This window comes from Borostomias antarcticus (assembly GCF_949987555.1).
Source record: "Borostomias antarcticus genome assembly, chromosome: 8".
NCBI lineage: Eukaryota > Metazoa > Chordata > Actinopteri > Stomiiformes > Stomiidae > Borostomias > Borostomias antarcticus.
This window is the reverse complement of record NC_140241.1, coordinates 15,231,850-15,249,662: the sequence shown is the minus strand read 5'-3', so window position 1 is coordinate 15,249,662 and position 17,813 is coordinate 15,231,850.

Genomic DNA, 17,813 nt, shown 5'->3' with positions numbered 1-17,813 from the left:
CGCCCTCCCACACCTGGCGCCGAATGCTCAATATGTCCTCTTTATAGTCCTCTACAAGGAGGCGCAGGGTGTCCCCCTCCTCCAGAAGCCCCATGACCTTCAGTGAGGTCTTCTCTGTCTCCTCCGGGGTTGAAATCTCCTATAGGAGGGCAATCCAACATAACTTTCAGCATACACATTCTTACAAATAAACTGTTTCATCACACCCCCCCCCCCCTCCATATTTCTTTTTATGTGGCATTTTTAAGATCAAAATTTGCATTACCATTGAGTAATATATGCAAATATATTGAGTGCAAATACAGTTTGTCTTATATTCAGTGACATCAATCTAACAAAAATAGGCTGGGAAAGATTGTCACACTCTGCCAAAAGACCATAGGCACTGACTTAAATTATCTTAACCATGTTTATCAAATCAGAGCAACTCTGAGAGCACAAGCTTTTCTAGCGGACCCTCAACACCCTCTAAATACAGAGTTCCAACTTCAAGGAGATGTAGCCTACTCATCCTAGGAGAGGCAAATTTAACAGATACCTAGGATCCTTTGCTCCCTCTGCTGTTGGGTTTCTAAATAAGCTACAGAATCCCGGCTGCTCTGTCCACATGTCGAAGTGTCCTTGAGCAAGACACTAAACCCCAAAGTTGCTCCAATGGGCCGAGCTGATGTGTGGTGAGCTGTAGTGCGCGCTAGCTGCTGCCTTAGCATCACCCATGTGGATGCTACGCATTGGTTCGTGATAAGATGACCATTGTAAAGCACTTTTGGGGTCTTGAAAAGCACTATTTAAATGCAAGTAATTATTATTTTGTAACAAATTTACCTCAATTGATGTGTCCCAGGTGGACTGAAGCCCATAGCCGTAGGGCCCATCAGTCCCTTGGACATGGGTGATCCTGACCATTTTATGGAAGGGCACATTGAGGAGTGTGGCCTCCCGCTACAAAGACAGGACCACCCTCTGGTCTCCCTGAAAATGGTATAATAAAAGAATTCAGCGCACCACAGTAAGCTCAAGATTTTAGACCCCTAATCCAATTTCCCATTTACCAATGATGTTGTTGACTCACTACACTACATTACAATCACAACAGAATTCATATGGTTATTCACACTGCACTGGACCTGAATATATATTTACATTTTCAATGGTGATCCGTTGGAGGGGGTAGTCTCCTCTAGGGCTGGTAACCCTTTTGACTGGTGCCACCTGTAACAGATAAACAGTGTAGTACAGCATTGAGACTATTGTATACGAAAATATATTGTGTTTGCATGTACCTCCCCCCTTACCCCTACAGGCCTGGGCCGCGTTTCCCAGAGGCCTCGTTAAGGCATCGTAGCGCTACGTGCTTCTTAAGAACGTCGTTAGGTCCACCTCTAGGTGGCGATGCGTTTCCCAGAACCTTCTTAAGCCAAGGTTTACCTTGGCTACGAAGGCTCTGGGAAACAGCTCCACCCAAGGTACATCGTAAATCGCCCTTACGATGTACCTTCCGAAGATACATCGTTAGCCTTCCTTGGAGCCGAAGCGCTGTTTCCCAGAGCCTTCTTAGCCAAGGTATACCACAGCCAAGGGATACGTTACGAAGGGCGGTCGGACCCCATCGTAAGCTGTCCCTTGGCGATGCGCTCCGTTCATCCCGTTATAGTTTTAGCTCGATTAGAGCTAAATTACACTTTTAAAAAGGAGAGTTGCAATACAGCGCACATCTATCTATCCTACCTGCGCGATTCACATCATTAGTGTACACAAAATACAATTAACTTGAATGATGAAAATAATGTCATGGAGCCTACAGAACACATCATGGGAATGTTGTTTTTAAAACTTTTATTGAGCCAAGCAACATATACGACTATCCATAGCCTTATATAATCCACTTTGTGAACAACAACAACATTTTCTTATGTAAAGGGATAATTTGATGACATGACTTTTCTGGCTGTCTTTATATATTGTCAGACAGATATCCTGGTGAATTGATTAATCCAATGAGGCCATCTAGATGAATAGTCAAATATCCTCACACACGCTCCAGAATATTGTAGAAAGCCTTCCCAGAACAGTGGAGGCTGTTATAGCTGCACAGGGGGGACCAACTCCATATGATGCCTATTCATTTAGAATGGGATGTCATGAAAGTTGTAATGTGTAGGTGGCCCAATACTGTTGTCCTTATAGTGAACTTTGCTAACAGATTCACAGTATTTAGTGATCTTACAAATGCTGTTTGTTATATTGTGTGCCTTCTTCAAAACCTCTACTGTTGTAATGTGGCAAGAAACGACAAATATACAGGATAAAGGGAACTTGTTTAATATTGGTTGGGAAAAAACATGGGCAGGTTTGTTCTTCAGACTTTTGTCCTGTATTAGGCTGTCTTTTTCCGGGGTGGGGTTGTTAGACCCATGCCCAACCCCCAACCTGGAGGGCCAGTTGTTGCTTTTCGTCTGGCCTCTACCCTGAACCTGCCCGGCATGGTTGAACCTGCTGGGGGGTGACCCCCCACCAATATAGCCTTCATGGTCATGGAGGCACACAAGCCTTCCCACCACGACAAGGTAGCAACACGTAGGAAGGATGAGTGGTGTGGTGAGTGTATGTAGTGTGTGTGCGCAGTGTACTGTAGTGGGTGGGCAGTGTGTGGTAAGTGTATGTAGTGTGTGTGGTGAGTGTGTGCAGTGTGTGTGGTAAGTGTATGTAGTGTGTGTGGTGAGTGTGTGTAGTGTGTGTGGTAAGTGTATGTAGTGTGTGTGGTGAGTGTGTGCAGTGTGTCTCAGGCATCTGCATCATCTGCAAGGGAGGAAAATTCAATTAGCCACATTGAATGGAATGTATGCAGTGTGGGAATAGACAGAGTATACAAAATACACACTTAGCCTACCTGGAGTTGGCAGAATGATGGGCACTGATATGGAGGGCCACACAAACTGTGCCTCCGCTAGGGCCTGCTGCCTGTTCTGCAGGTCCAGCCTCTCACGCTGCACACCCAGCCTCTGCCTCCCCACCTCCAGGAGCTCCTCGCTGCAGTCGCACCTCGCATCCGTGGTGTTCAGCTGCCTCTCACGGGGCGGGGGACGTCATGGGGTGTGTGGGGGGTGGGGGGAGAGCGTGTCGACGGGGTGGAGCAGTCTGACTGCGCTGGGGTCTCCTCTCCAGAGGACTGGGAGGCTTGGGGTGACTCAGCTGAGGGCTGGATGTTGGAGGGGCCCTCTCCAGACTCCAAATCAAGGCCACCAGTGATGCTTTGGGAGGCTGTGAGGCCAAAGATCGATAGGGCCTTCTCCTCCTCCGGGGTGAGGGAAGGCACGGTGCTCTGCCTCTCGGCGCACTGCCGCCCCCCCGGCATTTGGCCTGACTGGCGAAGTCCTGCCATTTCTTGCTGACCACTGTCCACTCCCTGGATGGCCCAGGAGTGGAAGCAGCCATCCGCGCTGCAATGCTCGCCCATGCAGCCTTCTTCAATGGGCTATATGCACAACTCCAGTATGCTACTTCCTGAAATTAGACATGCTTCTTTATTTCCTGTCTTACACTATTGGATGAAATGATTATTCAGGAATTCCTGAATAATCATTTCATCCAAAGTGTAGGACAGGAAATAGAGAAGCATGTCTAATTTCAGGAAGTAGCCTACTAGAGTTGTGCATAGGCCCTACTGGTAGCCGCAAAACAGGACGGCCTTCGGTTGCTCCACCTCGTCCAGCATGATCACTAGTTATTCTTTGGTGAACGCTATCACACGCTTCCTCTTCATATCTGCCATGTCGCTCAATATGTGCAGTTACCCTTGTTTTTTTTATAGGCCACATGTGCCAACACCGGTGCCTGATAGTGTAGTATATTTTTATACTGTATTACATCAATACATCTGTATTACTCTCATGTAGTAATCAATTTACTAAGGCTTAATGAATAAACTTCACTTTAGGTAAGAACTGTGTTAATATAACAGGATATTGACAACAGATGCCCTGTGCTGAGTAAACATTCCTTTGTCCTCTGGGTCAATAAAGATAACACCTCGTCTACAGTTGAAACGTGATCTAAGCAGGACAGGAAGAACCCAAGATTGCCCCCATGTCCGGAGGGGGGGGCAGAGCTCAGTGACCTCCCTTACCAAAAATAAGTTTATTCAAGTATACTGTTAGTATACTTCTTTATACTTGAAACGAGCCAAGTATATTTTCAGTTTACTTTTTATGTACTAATCAGAGATATACTAAACAAAAGTATACTTTAGAAAAGTTCAAGTATATTTTGCCTATACTTGCCTATACTTTTACTATACACTGAAGTATACTTGACTCACACTGACAATAATACAGTCAGTATATTTTGGTCTTATGTACTATTTAGCCCAAGATATGAGAAAGAATTGTGATACACATTTCAGACGTTCACTTCTGTTGCTCCTTTACAATTAGTTCTGGCAAGTGATTGCTCTCGCTGCATTTTAATTAGAGATCGACCGATATGCATTTTTTAGGGCCGATACCGATACCGATAATTGGAAAATTGAGGTGGCCGATAGCCGATATTTAAGGCCGATATTTAATATCACCAATTCACTTTTTTTTTCTTTTACAAAATGACAAGGAGAGATGCAAATAAAATATTTTATTTTATTTTGGTCTTCACCTGGGCACACATTTAACAGCTCTCATATACTGTATTACAAATGAATTAAAAATATATAGGCCACAATTCCTCTCATGTCTCATGTTCTCATTCAACAAAATCTAATAAAATAAAATACATTTCAACTGAATGTTTTACAGGCTACAGTAGCTGAACGTTGCCATTTAGAACAGGGCAGGCTACTTAAAGTGAGACGGAACGCTGCTACTAATCATGAAACGTAACCAAGCATGCCCAGTGTAGTAAGGTGTTATCAACTTTATACTCCCAATCTAAGATAACTAGGTTGTGGTGTAAGAAGCATAGCCTCTCAGCCTGCTCACCGCGGAGCTTGTTTCTTATTTTTTCATATATTGCCCCCACTTCACTAAATACACGCTCACTAGGAACGGAAGAAGGTGGGGGACAGAGATATCTCCTCGCAAGAGGGGCGAGCAGGGGCAACTCTGCCTCGCTGATCTTCCACCACTCGAGTGGATCACTTTTACGGTCAATCACTGGCTCTCGTAGGTACCGCTCTAGCTGCTCTTCCAGGCTGGCCCTGACACTAACCACTGCTGACCTGACGCCAAGCAAGGCATCATACATGTGGTCAATGAGGTCACTCTTGATGACATAGTCTAAAAAAATATATAAGAAAAAAAGACAAAAACACACAGGTTAATATCCAATTAAACTCCAGTCAAGTCACCACGTTTCAATACATTTTTCCTGCCCGTTTAATTTAGTATTTAGCCTATTGCAGACACCTAAAAGAAAATAAAGACAATAGACCATTTTACTGTTGGTAAACAATTAAGTGTGCGCATTTTGGCAACAAAAGAATTAACTCATTACAGCGATATGTAGGCAATTTCGAAACGGGATAATGACGTTCCATAGAAAAAGGTCTATATGAAACTACAGCAAACCACAACAATGTAGGCTATTTCTCCAGTGGGGGCAGACTACAGAATTGTCCCTTTGACTGATTTTCAATGTTTTACTTTTCAACACAGCTGAATGTTTCATGACAGAATTGTAACATACTGCACACTACAACAGTATATTAGAGTTGTCTGTTTAATTGAGCGATGCGTTTCGCTCGCTTCGTCATGCTCTCCTTTCGCATGTTGCTTCGATGAGCCTATAGAAGCAACATGCGAAACGCATCGCACAATTAAACAGGCCCTCCTCAAATATAGACTACTGTTGTCTAAGTGTGCGGTATGTAACAATTTTCTTATGACTAGCTCTGGCTTTATACCTGCACCTTTGATATAGCCTACGCTGTGCACAGGCACCCTCTTTTTAACAGCTGAATGTATGTAGCCTATTTGTTTACATTTTCATTCATGGGTGCTAATTAATAAACTATTTGACAACGGGAAGAGCAGAGTTGCATCCGACATCATATCGTTTTAGGCAACAAGTTGTGCGTAATAGCCTACAAGTGAATGAGCTCATCCAGCTCAATGGGACACGACCGCGTATCAGCAAGTGCCTCTCCGGAGAGGGAGATGGCAGAACAGCATGGGAGATTTCGCTGGTGCCATATCGTTTTTGTTGTGGCGCAGTTACATTAATGTTCATTAGGCCTACACCTTCATAAGAGTAATTAATTCCGAACGTCCTTCCTCCCCTCACATCCATGCCTCTCAATGCGCTTCCGCTTTCCTATATGTCTAGAAGTGCATAGTTTTGCCTTGATTTAAATAGTCTTAAAATTCGATGTATATTACATCTTTATCAGACTGAATTAAATGTTTTTTTTTTAAGATCCTTCTCCCCTCTTTACAATGCGCTTTCATTGTCCACAAGTGGAAAAAAAGTCTAGACGTTGAGCTAGCCCGCTGGACCTGTCAGTTTTACCGCTCCATAAAATCTCCCGAGCTGGTGTACTTCCTCCGGTGGGCTACTTACTGACTCATGTTAAGTTAGCTAGCAGACCATTTCCTAATAAGGTGTAAAATGGCTGAGTGACTTTGATTTGAACTACAAGGATGGGAGAGCCGATTGGTGACGTTAGCTAGCTATCAGTCAGACTCAAACCAAGGGAAAGTTCTAGCAACTAGCATAGCCTAGCTAGTTAAGGCTAGCTTACGTTAGTTGCATTACTTCCACGTTATTGGAGGCTGCCTATTATGAAAATCAATTTAACATGACAAAACTATTATTTTTCGGTGATTGTGTGACTTAACTTACTGTTGGAAATGATGCAGTCTCCAAGTAGGCTGGTAGCCTAGTAGACCCTCCGCGTTCCTCGGCGATGTGCACGGCACGCTTCTTGCTCACCAACATTATATGGCTCTTTCGTAGTGACGCAATATCGGCCTTATAAAGCCGATAGCCGATATGACGCCAAAACGTGAATATCGGCCGTAATTATCGGCCGAGCCGATTATTGGTCGATCTCTAATTTTAATCCATAGAAACAAGAGCATCATCACGTGCTGAGGGCATGGGGTATTAATAACACTTGAGGATTGAACATTCTTTAGAAAACACAACTTTATTTTAAAACATACTGTACACACATACAGTAAACACAATATCACTCTGAGAAAGTGTTCTCAAATGAGGTTGACCTTCAGAACTAGCCAACAAGTCAGAAATGCTCAAACACATGGTCCTCATCCACCATGCTCTGTCAAACACATTGACCAATCAAGTACATTAGTATATAAACAGAAATTTGGTTAGTGAAACTGTTGTGCAAAGTTAACAAAAATACAAATACCCAATAGGCTAAAGGAAACCCTTAAGCACCAGAAGGACTCTGTTCCAATATAATGGTAGCCCAGAATAAAAAAATAAAAAAAAATAGGCTACAGCAAACCCTTAAGCACCAGAAGGAGGTGGTACTCTGTTCCAAAATAATGGTAGCCCAGAATAAAATAAAAAATAAATAATAGGCTACAGCAAACCCTTAAGCACCTGAGGGTGGTACTCTGTTCCAAAATAGTGGTAGCCCAGAATAAAATAAAAATAATTAATAGACTACAGCAAACCCTTAAGCACCTGAAGGAGGTGCAGTGTTTCCCACATAATGTTAATGGCGGGCCGCCCAAGTAAAATGGCCCCCGCCCAAGTATAATTTCTATAAAAAATAAAAAAATAAATAAAAAAAACGTCTCGCGACCAATAGAACACTGATTGACGTCACCTGCTGCGTGAGGAGTCGGAGCCGTTATCACCTCGCGCTGGTAACCGGTGCTGTATCACCTCATACACACCAGTATTCATTCAGCTTAATGAGGAGAGCACTGAAGCCTGAGAAGACACACGACTGACATTATTATTTCTACAGACGAGCACTGCTGACTGGATTCCAGGTAAGGTAGCTAGCTAACGTTGTACAACTAAGTTAACTAGCATAGCTAGCTAGCTAACGTTAGCCAGGATTCTTAACGCCAGGAATACCCTCACAATTAGCTAGCTAACGTTAGCTAGAAGCATAGTTTAAAACTGAAATAATTCTGTTATATTTGAGAAACTGAATTGTTTATAAGACATTTGAGCTACAAAGTAGGCCAGCTAGCTATATTGTTTTTGCCAAACACGGCCTGGTGTAGCTAGCTACGGTTTTAACATTGTGAAAACATTGTGCCAGATAACGTTAACTAATACCAACAGAGCTAACTTTACACTAGCGAAGTGAATTGGGGAAAAACAAGGTTCAACTGCTTAGCTAATTGTTTATGCATTTACTCAGCAGGTATGAGTGGGCCCTTTGACAGATTCTTTAAGAGAAGACGGCGTGAGGATCATGAGGAAGGGGGCACAGCAACACGGCAGGTAACTAGAAATGGCAATGAACAAATCCATTTTGCCATGTGTCATTAGATGTGAAATACAATTGCCAATTAACAGAGAAATGCAGTGGCAACTTGATTCAAGCATGCTTGTTCTCAATTCCAGGGGTCGGTGAGCACAGTTTGAGGGCACTAGTGAGAGTGCAGAGGGAGAGGGAGCAGGGGTCAATGTAATAGAGGCAGCCCTACTAACACACGCAGGTTGCGCAAACGTTCGACATACGGCCGCTATAGGTGACGATTCGTGCGCGCCGCGTGCGGAAATTACGCGGCCATTTACGGAAACGCGAGATCTGCCGTTTAGTAGACGCTACGTAAGAACGACACGTCATTCCGAAGTTGCGGCCGCGTGCAAAGAACGCACGTGATCACGTGGGCAGGAACCTCCGTTATAAACTCACTTGGCTGACACTAGATTTACAGGTATTTATATGACTTGGTCTGCACGTCTTTTTCGCACGGTGCAAATATGGTCACTTACTGACCACTGGCTATATTTAGCATTTGCAGTACCACTGGCTATATTTAGCATTTACATATAGCAGCAAGCATTATGATACAAACCAATATAAGACTGAACACCATTAACAGTTTAGAACATTTTATTACACAAAGTACATTACAAATTAAAAGTATACATATTTACAAGGATGAGGTTTACGGTCTGTCACATTACGCATAGCCAGAAAAGCAAAAAAAAGCATGTACAAGCTCTGGCTAGCAACCCATTATCTGACAATTGCAAAAGTTCTAAAAACAAAAATGAAACAGTGCGCATTCTGTGGCAGGCAGACCGGGAACAGACCGTTGTATCCCACAAAAAAAAGGTTAAAATTTACAAAATCTATTTACAAAAAAGGCATCCATCCTGGCAGGCTGGAAAGGCAGGTTTAGGGAGACGGGCTGGGGGTCACCCACATCTGAATCGAGGGTCTGGGCAGAAGAGGTCATCCTCATCTGAATACTCCACTGTGGTCAGGGCTGGAGCTGCGGTCAGGGGCTGGGCTGGGGAGGTCAGCTGGGCTGGAGCAGATGCCTAAGGACATAATGAAATGGCTGTAAAAGCAAGTCGCATACGTTCATTGGAAGCGTGCCATGTCACTGGATACGAGAAAATTAACTGCCTGACATCACATACCTTTTTGCATCGAGCAGGGGCATGTTTCAGCATCTCCTGCAGCTGGGCAGACACCTCCGTCACAGTGGTGCTTGGCTTACAGGCCATAACTGCACCTTTTAACCAAAAAGGGAATGGTTTCAATGCACATGGCATGAAGCAAAGACAATGTATTATTTTGCGAAAATATGAACAATCCCTTACGTAATATGACATTGTAGAGGGTCATATTCTTCAGAGGCTTCTTCCCCCTCTTCCCATGGACGCTGTAGACACACCACACTCTGTGTATGGCAATGGCTGACAGCACCCGCCGGACCACATCTGGCAGATCTTTGCCGCCAATGGAACTCAGATATCGTGTCTGCAAAACATAAAGACAATCATTTACTTTTACATTTCCTTAACACTTCTCTGCAAAAATAAGGAACAAAGTTCTGCCTTGAAGTTACTCACCATCTTCCTTTGATGATCCTTGTCCTTCAGCTGCTCCTCCAAGACCAGCAGCTCCTCCTCCGTTTTAGCAGGGTGCAGGTCATCCAGTACTGCTCCCCGATAGCTGTCTGCAGACTCGCCGGACAGTCTCTGCTCCAGTCTCTGCTCCAGCCTCATCATTGTCTGTGCCATCTCCCTCAGACTCTGCATGACGCTGGAGAACTGCTGACACATCATCCTCTGGAAGTCTGGATATTAAACACAGATGTGGCTATAAGTAATTGTACGGTCCCATAATGGATATTCAGCTCAAAGTATATCCCTACATGCAGCATGAAGTAGTTCACAAAATTCAGCATACCAGCATCTGCAGAGCTTGATGGCAACCCTGCTGGAGCTGTTGGTCTCACAGGCGATGGCATCAGAGAACTACCTGAAAACCAGAGGATAAAGGGATGAGCAGGAAACTATGGTGCTGGCGGCGTAGTGATTCTGGCATAAGGGGAAGAATCAACTCGATGTGAGACATGTCAGACCCTGACCTGGTCTGGCCGGGGTGCTAATCGCTGATGCATGCTGCTCGTGCCTGGACGTCTGAAGGGCTGAAGGGCCTGGGCTCACAGCGCCTTGGCTCAAAGGACCCGGGCGATGAACATCTACTGCCGAGATGTGAGATGAGCGAATTAGTGAACTGAGTACATGAGTCTTCAGACAGTCCTGAGTTAACTGTAAGTGTGCAAATATGCATAGACATTTCACCAACACAAACATGCATGGATACCTGCATTGATAACTGGCAGAGCAGGCCTTCCGGCTCTGGCACCTGGCATAGCTGGTCTGGTCTGAGTTCTGCCGACCGGCTGCCTGGGCACTGGAACATATAGTAGAGGTAAATTAGCTCAGATTAGTCAACTCAAGTAGTACTCTTTTGGGACTGTTGAATGCACTTTATTATATTACCTTCGTCACTGGAGTCATAGCGTGTGTTGCGCTGTCTCTTCCTTGTGTCTTGGGAGTTAATCCATTGATGACTGCTGCTCAAACACCTTCGCCAAGGCACTGGCTACTTCATAATGCTCTGTGTGTTCCTCAGCAGACAGAGGTTGTCATGGCTCCTCTTGATGTGCTTGTGGAGGTAGATCTGGGAGGTATAGGAGAATGGGCACTCAGAGCAGGAGAACACCCAAGTCTTGCACAGCAATGAGAGAGACCATTAAAAAGGATTATCTCACCTGTAGTACAAGTTCAAATATAGAGTGATTATACGTCATTGTAAATGAGAGCTTACTCTCAATTGATTCACGAGGTTAAATAAAGATTGAATGAATATGTAGCTAGTGGGGGGTTACAACCACACAACTGTGGAGAGAGAATGAGACACTTGGTTCCCTCCTCTACTGGTGTTCATGGCCATGGCCACACACCTGGAATACTCCAACCCTGATTTAAAGGCAGAAAAGTGGGGAACACATTCTTGAGACGGTTCCTAAAACTGGAGGGAAAAAAAACGGGAAAATGATCTTACCTCTCCTCATCACTCACTTCTGCATGGGGCTGAGCTCTACCCTGTCAGCAGTGGCAATACATGGGATAGCGGCTCAGCACACAGGAGAACTGCACAGAGAGGAAGGAGGAGAGAGAAAACCAACAACAAAAAAGGCAAGAAGGGTTAATAACTGAGCGAATCTTGCAAGTTTGCACTACAGGGAAGCAATTGCTCAATTTCCCTGATATTGTGGCGTCACTGGCGTCAGTGATGCGTCTTATGAATCTCACATGTCTACCGCTAACATTAACTCAATATCAATATCCCCATTTGTTTATCCCGTCTATGGAAACGTATGTGCATTTGTACTTACGTGTGCCTGCCTATATTGATGATCAGGTGTTTCTCCACCTAAGGGCTGGCCAGACAGAACCATCAGAGACCATTGGGCTGAGCTGAGGAGAGAGCGACATGTTAGAGTGTATGTGTGCATATGTATATGGTGCTCTTCTGTTAATACTCATGAGGGCATTCAACTGAACAAGACTCACAGAGCCTGTGGTGCTGTCCCAGGACTGCCCCTGGCCACGCCTGTCCCCGTCTTAGCGCCTCTTCCTGCCCCGCTCACCTGCTTCTTGCTCAGTTCAAACAAGAACTGGGAGGTTGGCAACTGAGAGCATGGGAGGGGAGAGAGGGAGAGAGAGAGAGAAAGTGGGTGGGTGACCCTCTCGTTGGCTGACATGCACACTCCACAGGACCACGTGCCAAAAGCCAAGATGGCTGCTATAACAAATCCTGCTAGCTAGCCTAGCTCCGTCGTTGGGGCTTCTAGTTAACGTTAAAATCGGAAACATGAATGCCTAAAAACAAACACATACTAACGGTGTCGTGGGTTAATGCGAAATCAATGAGTAAGCTAATTATCGCATTTTATTCCAAGCGATGAAACAGTACGAACGTGCAGGAGCTCGCGCGATAGCTAGACTTGAGAAGAGGCTAATCACGTTAGCTGGCTAGCTAGTTAGCTAACATTGGAAAGAGAGCATCTGCATATAGATAATCATTACAATAGGGTAGCTTGCACATAACGTTGGTGTTTTATCTGGGACGATACCAAAATACATAGCTAGCTATGTATACATTGAAATTGAGATACTTACAGGGTCTGTGTTGTCGCGGGGTCTTTCTCCTTCTGTATCAAACGGGGCGGAAGTTCACCGTTCTCGTTCTTCTTCTCCTTCGCTGGGTTTAGTGGCGGATCGCAAACAACTTTAATGTGCATACCGCCACCTACTGGCACAGAGTGTGTAACTTGTTTGTCTAGTTCTTGTGTCACCTAAGAAAGTAGCCCAATGCCTTGCATTCTACGTTCAATGCTCAGCGTTCATTGCTCACATTTAGGTTGCAAAATTAGGACTTTATTCATAGGCATATTTTTTATCATTCTTTTTATTAGGCCTAGACTGCAAATCTTTAGTGTTAATATTAACTGTAAATTTGAAATTACACACAAAACAGACATGCAGGATTTCTCCTCATTATTACAATTCTGTAACTGTATGACTTCAAAATTTATTTTAAAACCTAAGTAATTTACAAATGTTCTGACCCACTGTGACACATTTCCAATAAAGTCAGATTGGGACTGTGATGTAACCACATTGTCACGTTATTTAATTACATCGTAGTTACGGATTTAAGCAGCAGTGGCGGCTACGTTCCCTTACAGTGTACTTGAGGACGGCTATTTTGGTTATTTTGCGACTGAAAAGGCAAGTGTCAGCTAGGTGTCAGCTAGGTCCGCTGCTGGTGACGTCGCAAAGTTACCACAATTACACCAATGTGTCCCGTCAGTTTTACGTACTGTGTTAGTAGGGAGCAAGTGCAGGTCCCAGTGTTGAGGCAGGTGACCAAACAGTACAGTTCCAAGTTTCAAGTTCCACAGTTCCAAGCATTCAATTTGCCTAGACAGACCTTCATGACAGAGTAAGGAACACTATTTAAATGCTGTGTAACCAATGCATAATTTTCAGATGCATTGTAAATCTGGATGAAATCCCTCACTTCCAGAGTTGGCTGTACCACACCCAGCATGGTAGGAATGACATTTGCAAGATTATGTTTAATAGCAAATGTATTTATGTAAGAATTGACACATTCTTGTTTTTTAGGAATGTTTTGCAGACTGCCGCCAACACAAGCCTCCAGTGAAGAAAGGCCCTCAGCAAAGGGCATTCATTGAAGTGGGCGCTGTGGTGTACAGGAAAGACTATGTACAGCGCCACATATCTCCAGAGCCACATCAGCACAGCATTCAAAAGCAGGGCTCACTTGCATCACGTATATAATTTACTTTCAAGAAAAAACACCTAGTGCATTTGTACAAGTTTAGCCACATACTCCAATTCAATATTTCTAGGCCCTTGGTGTAGGCTACTCAGTGGCTCAGGCTTTTGAGCCTACGATTGTTTTGGAGCATGAGGCCATTATTGGAGGCTTCAATTTATTGGCTAATAAAGAATGAGATGGCTCACCACACCAATTACCCAAAGCTGCTGAGCCTAGCTCAGCTTTTGGGTTGCAACTATTTTGAAAAGCTGAAGGTAATTAACCCTTTACAGATGAATACTTGTGAAACTGAGAACTTTAAACACAGGCTTAGCAAAATGATACAATTGTCGTTTTCTCAGGTGGATCAGAGAAACAACTACCACTCACACAGAATAGTGGATGAAATGCTGGAGATCCTTGCAAAGGTAAATCTATCCAGTAATTCTGCTCAGTCCCAAGTGCTATATGGGCTAAATGGAATATTGGGTTCATGCAATATTTTGTGTACAATAAGTCATCAGATGTAATGGTGTTTTGGCTCCCTTGTTTGCTCTTCTGTATGAAAAATTAACCTGTGGCTGATAAATGTTAAGCTGTATTTAAAAGCCCAAGAAAAATGTCTCCATGGGTGCAGTAAAATATCTCATTTCTACTTCTAGGTTATAGTCACCTATTCTGGAAGTGATGAGGACATCAGGAGCAATCGGCCTAGAAGTAGACGAAACAACGGATGTTTCTGTGTGCCGGCAGCTGGATTTGCATGGCAGGTGGGGTGTTTTTGAAGGCGTTCAATGCATATAGCTAAAGATTTATGCGTAGTTATTTTAATGTTGACAATCTAATTTTATTTCAGACACCTGGCTCAAGATGGAGTAGTGTTTAACCACTTCCTTGACTTGGTGCCAGTGGACGATGGCAAAGCAAACAGCATTGTTGCTGCCATCATGACTGTCCTGGAAAAGAAGGGGCTCCCCACAGACAGGCTCTATGGTCTCGGGACAGATGGAGCAGCAGTGATGACGGGTATGAAGTCAGTATTACATCTGGTGGATTGTGTGAAATTAGGGAAATGACACCCCAACACTAAATTTATCTTAAACATAGGTCGTGTGAATGGCGTGGCAAAACGGCTCACTGATGCTTTTTCAAAGCTGGTGTCTGTGGCCTGTGCAGCACACAGACTAGCCCTGGCTTGCAAAGATCAAGTACATGGCTACCTTCAGGGACCACCTCCAGGAGCTGCACCTGTTTTTTCGAAACTACCAATCGCTCAGCCACTCTCAAATCTGCTGCCACCACACTTGGCCTGAGTGACTTGAAGGTTAAGGTGTGTTATCACCAATTTTCACAATATTATTAAATTGGGTGTCATTATTTTATTCTTACCAGTGTTTCTATGCATGTTTAGGAAATCAAGGATACAAGGTGGCTGTCACAGGACCTGGCTGTGCGAAACCTTCAGAGCAATCTCCCTGCTGTCCTGGCTGCTCTCGCAGAGGTGAGCACCAGGAAGTGTCCTATTGCCAAAGGCCTCTACACCTTCTGTGCGAACTATCGGTTTGAGCTGCCCTCTACCTGCAGGTAGATGTGTTTCTGCACATCACAATGCTGTCCTAGGTGTTCCAGAGAGCCAATGTGAATTTCATTCACATAAAAACGCAGGCATGTCATGTCACAAATGCATTTCATAAAGATGTAATGACTCCCAGATATTATCTTGTCATCTTGAATGTGTTTTTCCACATTTAGGTTCCAGCCACACTTGCCAGTCTGAGGAGATTCCAGGAGGCGGGCGAAGCTCCACTGCCCGGGACTATCCTTGCTCGCCTTCCCACTGACCTGGACGACCCAGAGGGGCTTGGGGCCATTAATATCATTCATGAGGAGGACCGCAGCAGAAGGGGACCGGGACATCCAGGAGTGGCGCCCCCGGGAAGAGATGTGGGCCAGATTTGTCCAAGATGTAAATGGAGTCCCCTCGGCTCTTACTTAAAGGTACTCAGTTCTATTTTTTTAGGCCACTAGATGGGGCAGTGGTGCAGCGTACCAGATGTAAACAAGTGGGCGTTTTCACTCCATACAGTGCCGTTCAGGGGGTTGGGCTCAGCGCCGGGCCGGCTTCGCTCATAATAAAAAATAAATTCTGCATTTGCTCCACAGGCACTACACCGTTGGCTATATTTTCTTATTTTCTATACAGATAGTTATGACTCCCTGGACCTATTTATAGCATATATTGGATTTTTTTAATTTTTTAATTTTTTAATTTTTTAATTTTTTTAAAACAAGTGAAGTAAATCGAACAGAGCACCTTTAAGAATTGTAAGTATTTTTTTCCTTGAGCTGAAAAATGAACTGAAATGAACTGAACCTATCATTCCAGGTTCTCAAACCGTACCTCAGCAGCCTGGAGAGGAACCTCAATGCCAGGTTCCAGGACATGGAGGTGTTGGGGGGCCTTCAGTGTGCTGAGTCCAAGGGCAGTGACGACAAATGAAGAGACCAACATTTCCAACCTGGAGATTCTCACCAAAAACTGATCCCAGGGGAGGAAGAGACCATCAAACAAGAGGGGTACTCTTATAAACCACCACACCTATCGGGGGGGGGCATTTAAGGTTAGTAACTTACCTGATTTTTAGGGCTGGGCGGAGCCTGGCCCTCTACATCTGCGTTTTCGATTTAAGGCGTCCGGTTTGCCATTCAAGTGGTTTACTGCTTGTTTGAACATAATTGATTTTTCATCTGTCTTGAGTATAGTAAATGTTTAAATTACATTGTATGCTCTTTTGCCAAATCTCTAAAGGATAAGAGTCAAGCTGAGATTATGCAGCTGCTGGCCAGTGAGCAGGACGAGTGGGCCGGAATCTACCCAAACCTAAGCCAACTTGCTGCAGCTGGGCTGGTCATCCCTGTCTCCAGTGTTAACTGTGAGGGACTTTTCAACCATGAATAGGGTAAGGAGAATGCACACGCATCCAAATTATTCCACAGGTGCATCCAGGATATGAAAAGTAAATCGGTTTGAGAGCATCTTTATTTTAAAGGACTATGCTCGTTTTTGACAACCTGGACCTTATTTACGACATATTATAAGAAGTTTGACTCACCCAGATCACTTTTGTGTTGTTCGGAGGCAGGTAGAAGAAATTTAAAATCCAGCGCGAGCCAGTATATCCATGTAATGGCGGCGCACGGGGCATAGGGAATGCAGTTTCTCAAAATCCATTTTCGGCCGCTAAACGGTTGTTTTCATCAATCACATTGCATGAATCGACAGTTGATATTCCTCTACGCGAGCCATTCTTTCGGTTGGTTTTCAAATACGTGGTCTGTAGCCACTGTAATATGATCTTTAGAAGCCTCTCCCCCACTTGCTCCAGCACGCATGCGCACAGGCCAGCGCGCAGCCTGCTATTCTCCGGCTCACGTTCTCTGCGCTACGATCGTAGTTGGTGCCGAGAATATTGTCGTCGTCATTCGTCAGCAACAATCCGATCGTAGCGCAGAGAATGTGAGGGAGCATAGCCAGTGTAAAGATCATATTACAGTGGCTACAGACCACGTATTTGAAAACCGAAAGAATGGCTCGCGTAGAGGAATATCAACTGTCGATTCATGCAATGTGATTGATGAAAACAACCGTTTAGCGGCCGAAAATGGATTTTTAGAAGCTGCATTCCCTTTGCCCCGTGCGCCGCCATTACATGGATATACTGGCTCGCGCTGGATTTTAAATTTCTTCTACCTGCCTCCGAACAACACAAAAGTGATCTGGGTGAGTCAAACTTCTTATAATATGTCGTAAATAAGGTCCAGGTTGTCAAAAACGAGCATAGTCCTTTAAAGCTTTATTTTAAGGCTTGGTACCCGTTTCTGATGTTTTTCAGGTCAAAACTGACCTTCACAATCGTCTGCAAGGGGAGCACCTCGCTGCATACCTGCAGATTTCCATAAACGGACCAGCACCAGAAGAGTTTCCATACCAAGAGGCATTGGAGCG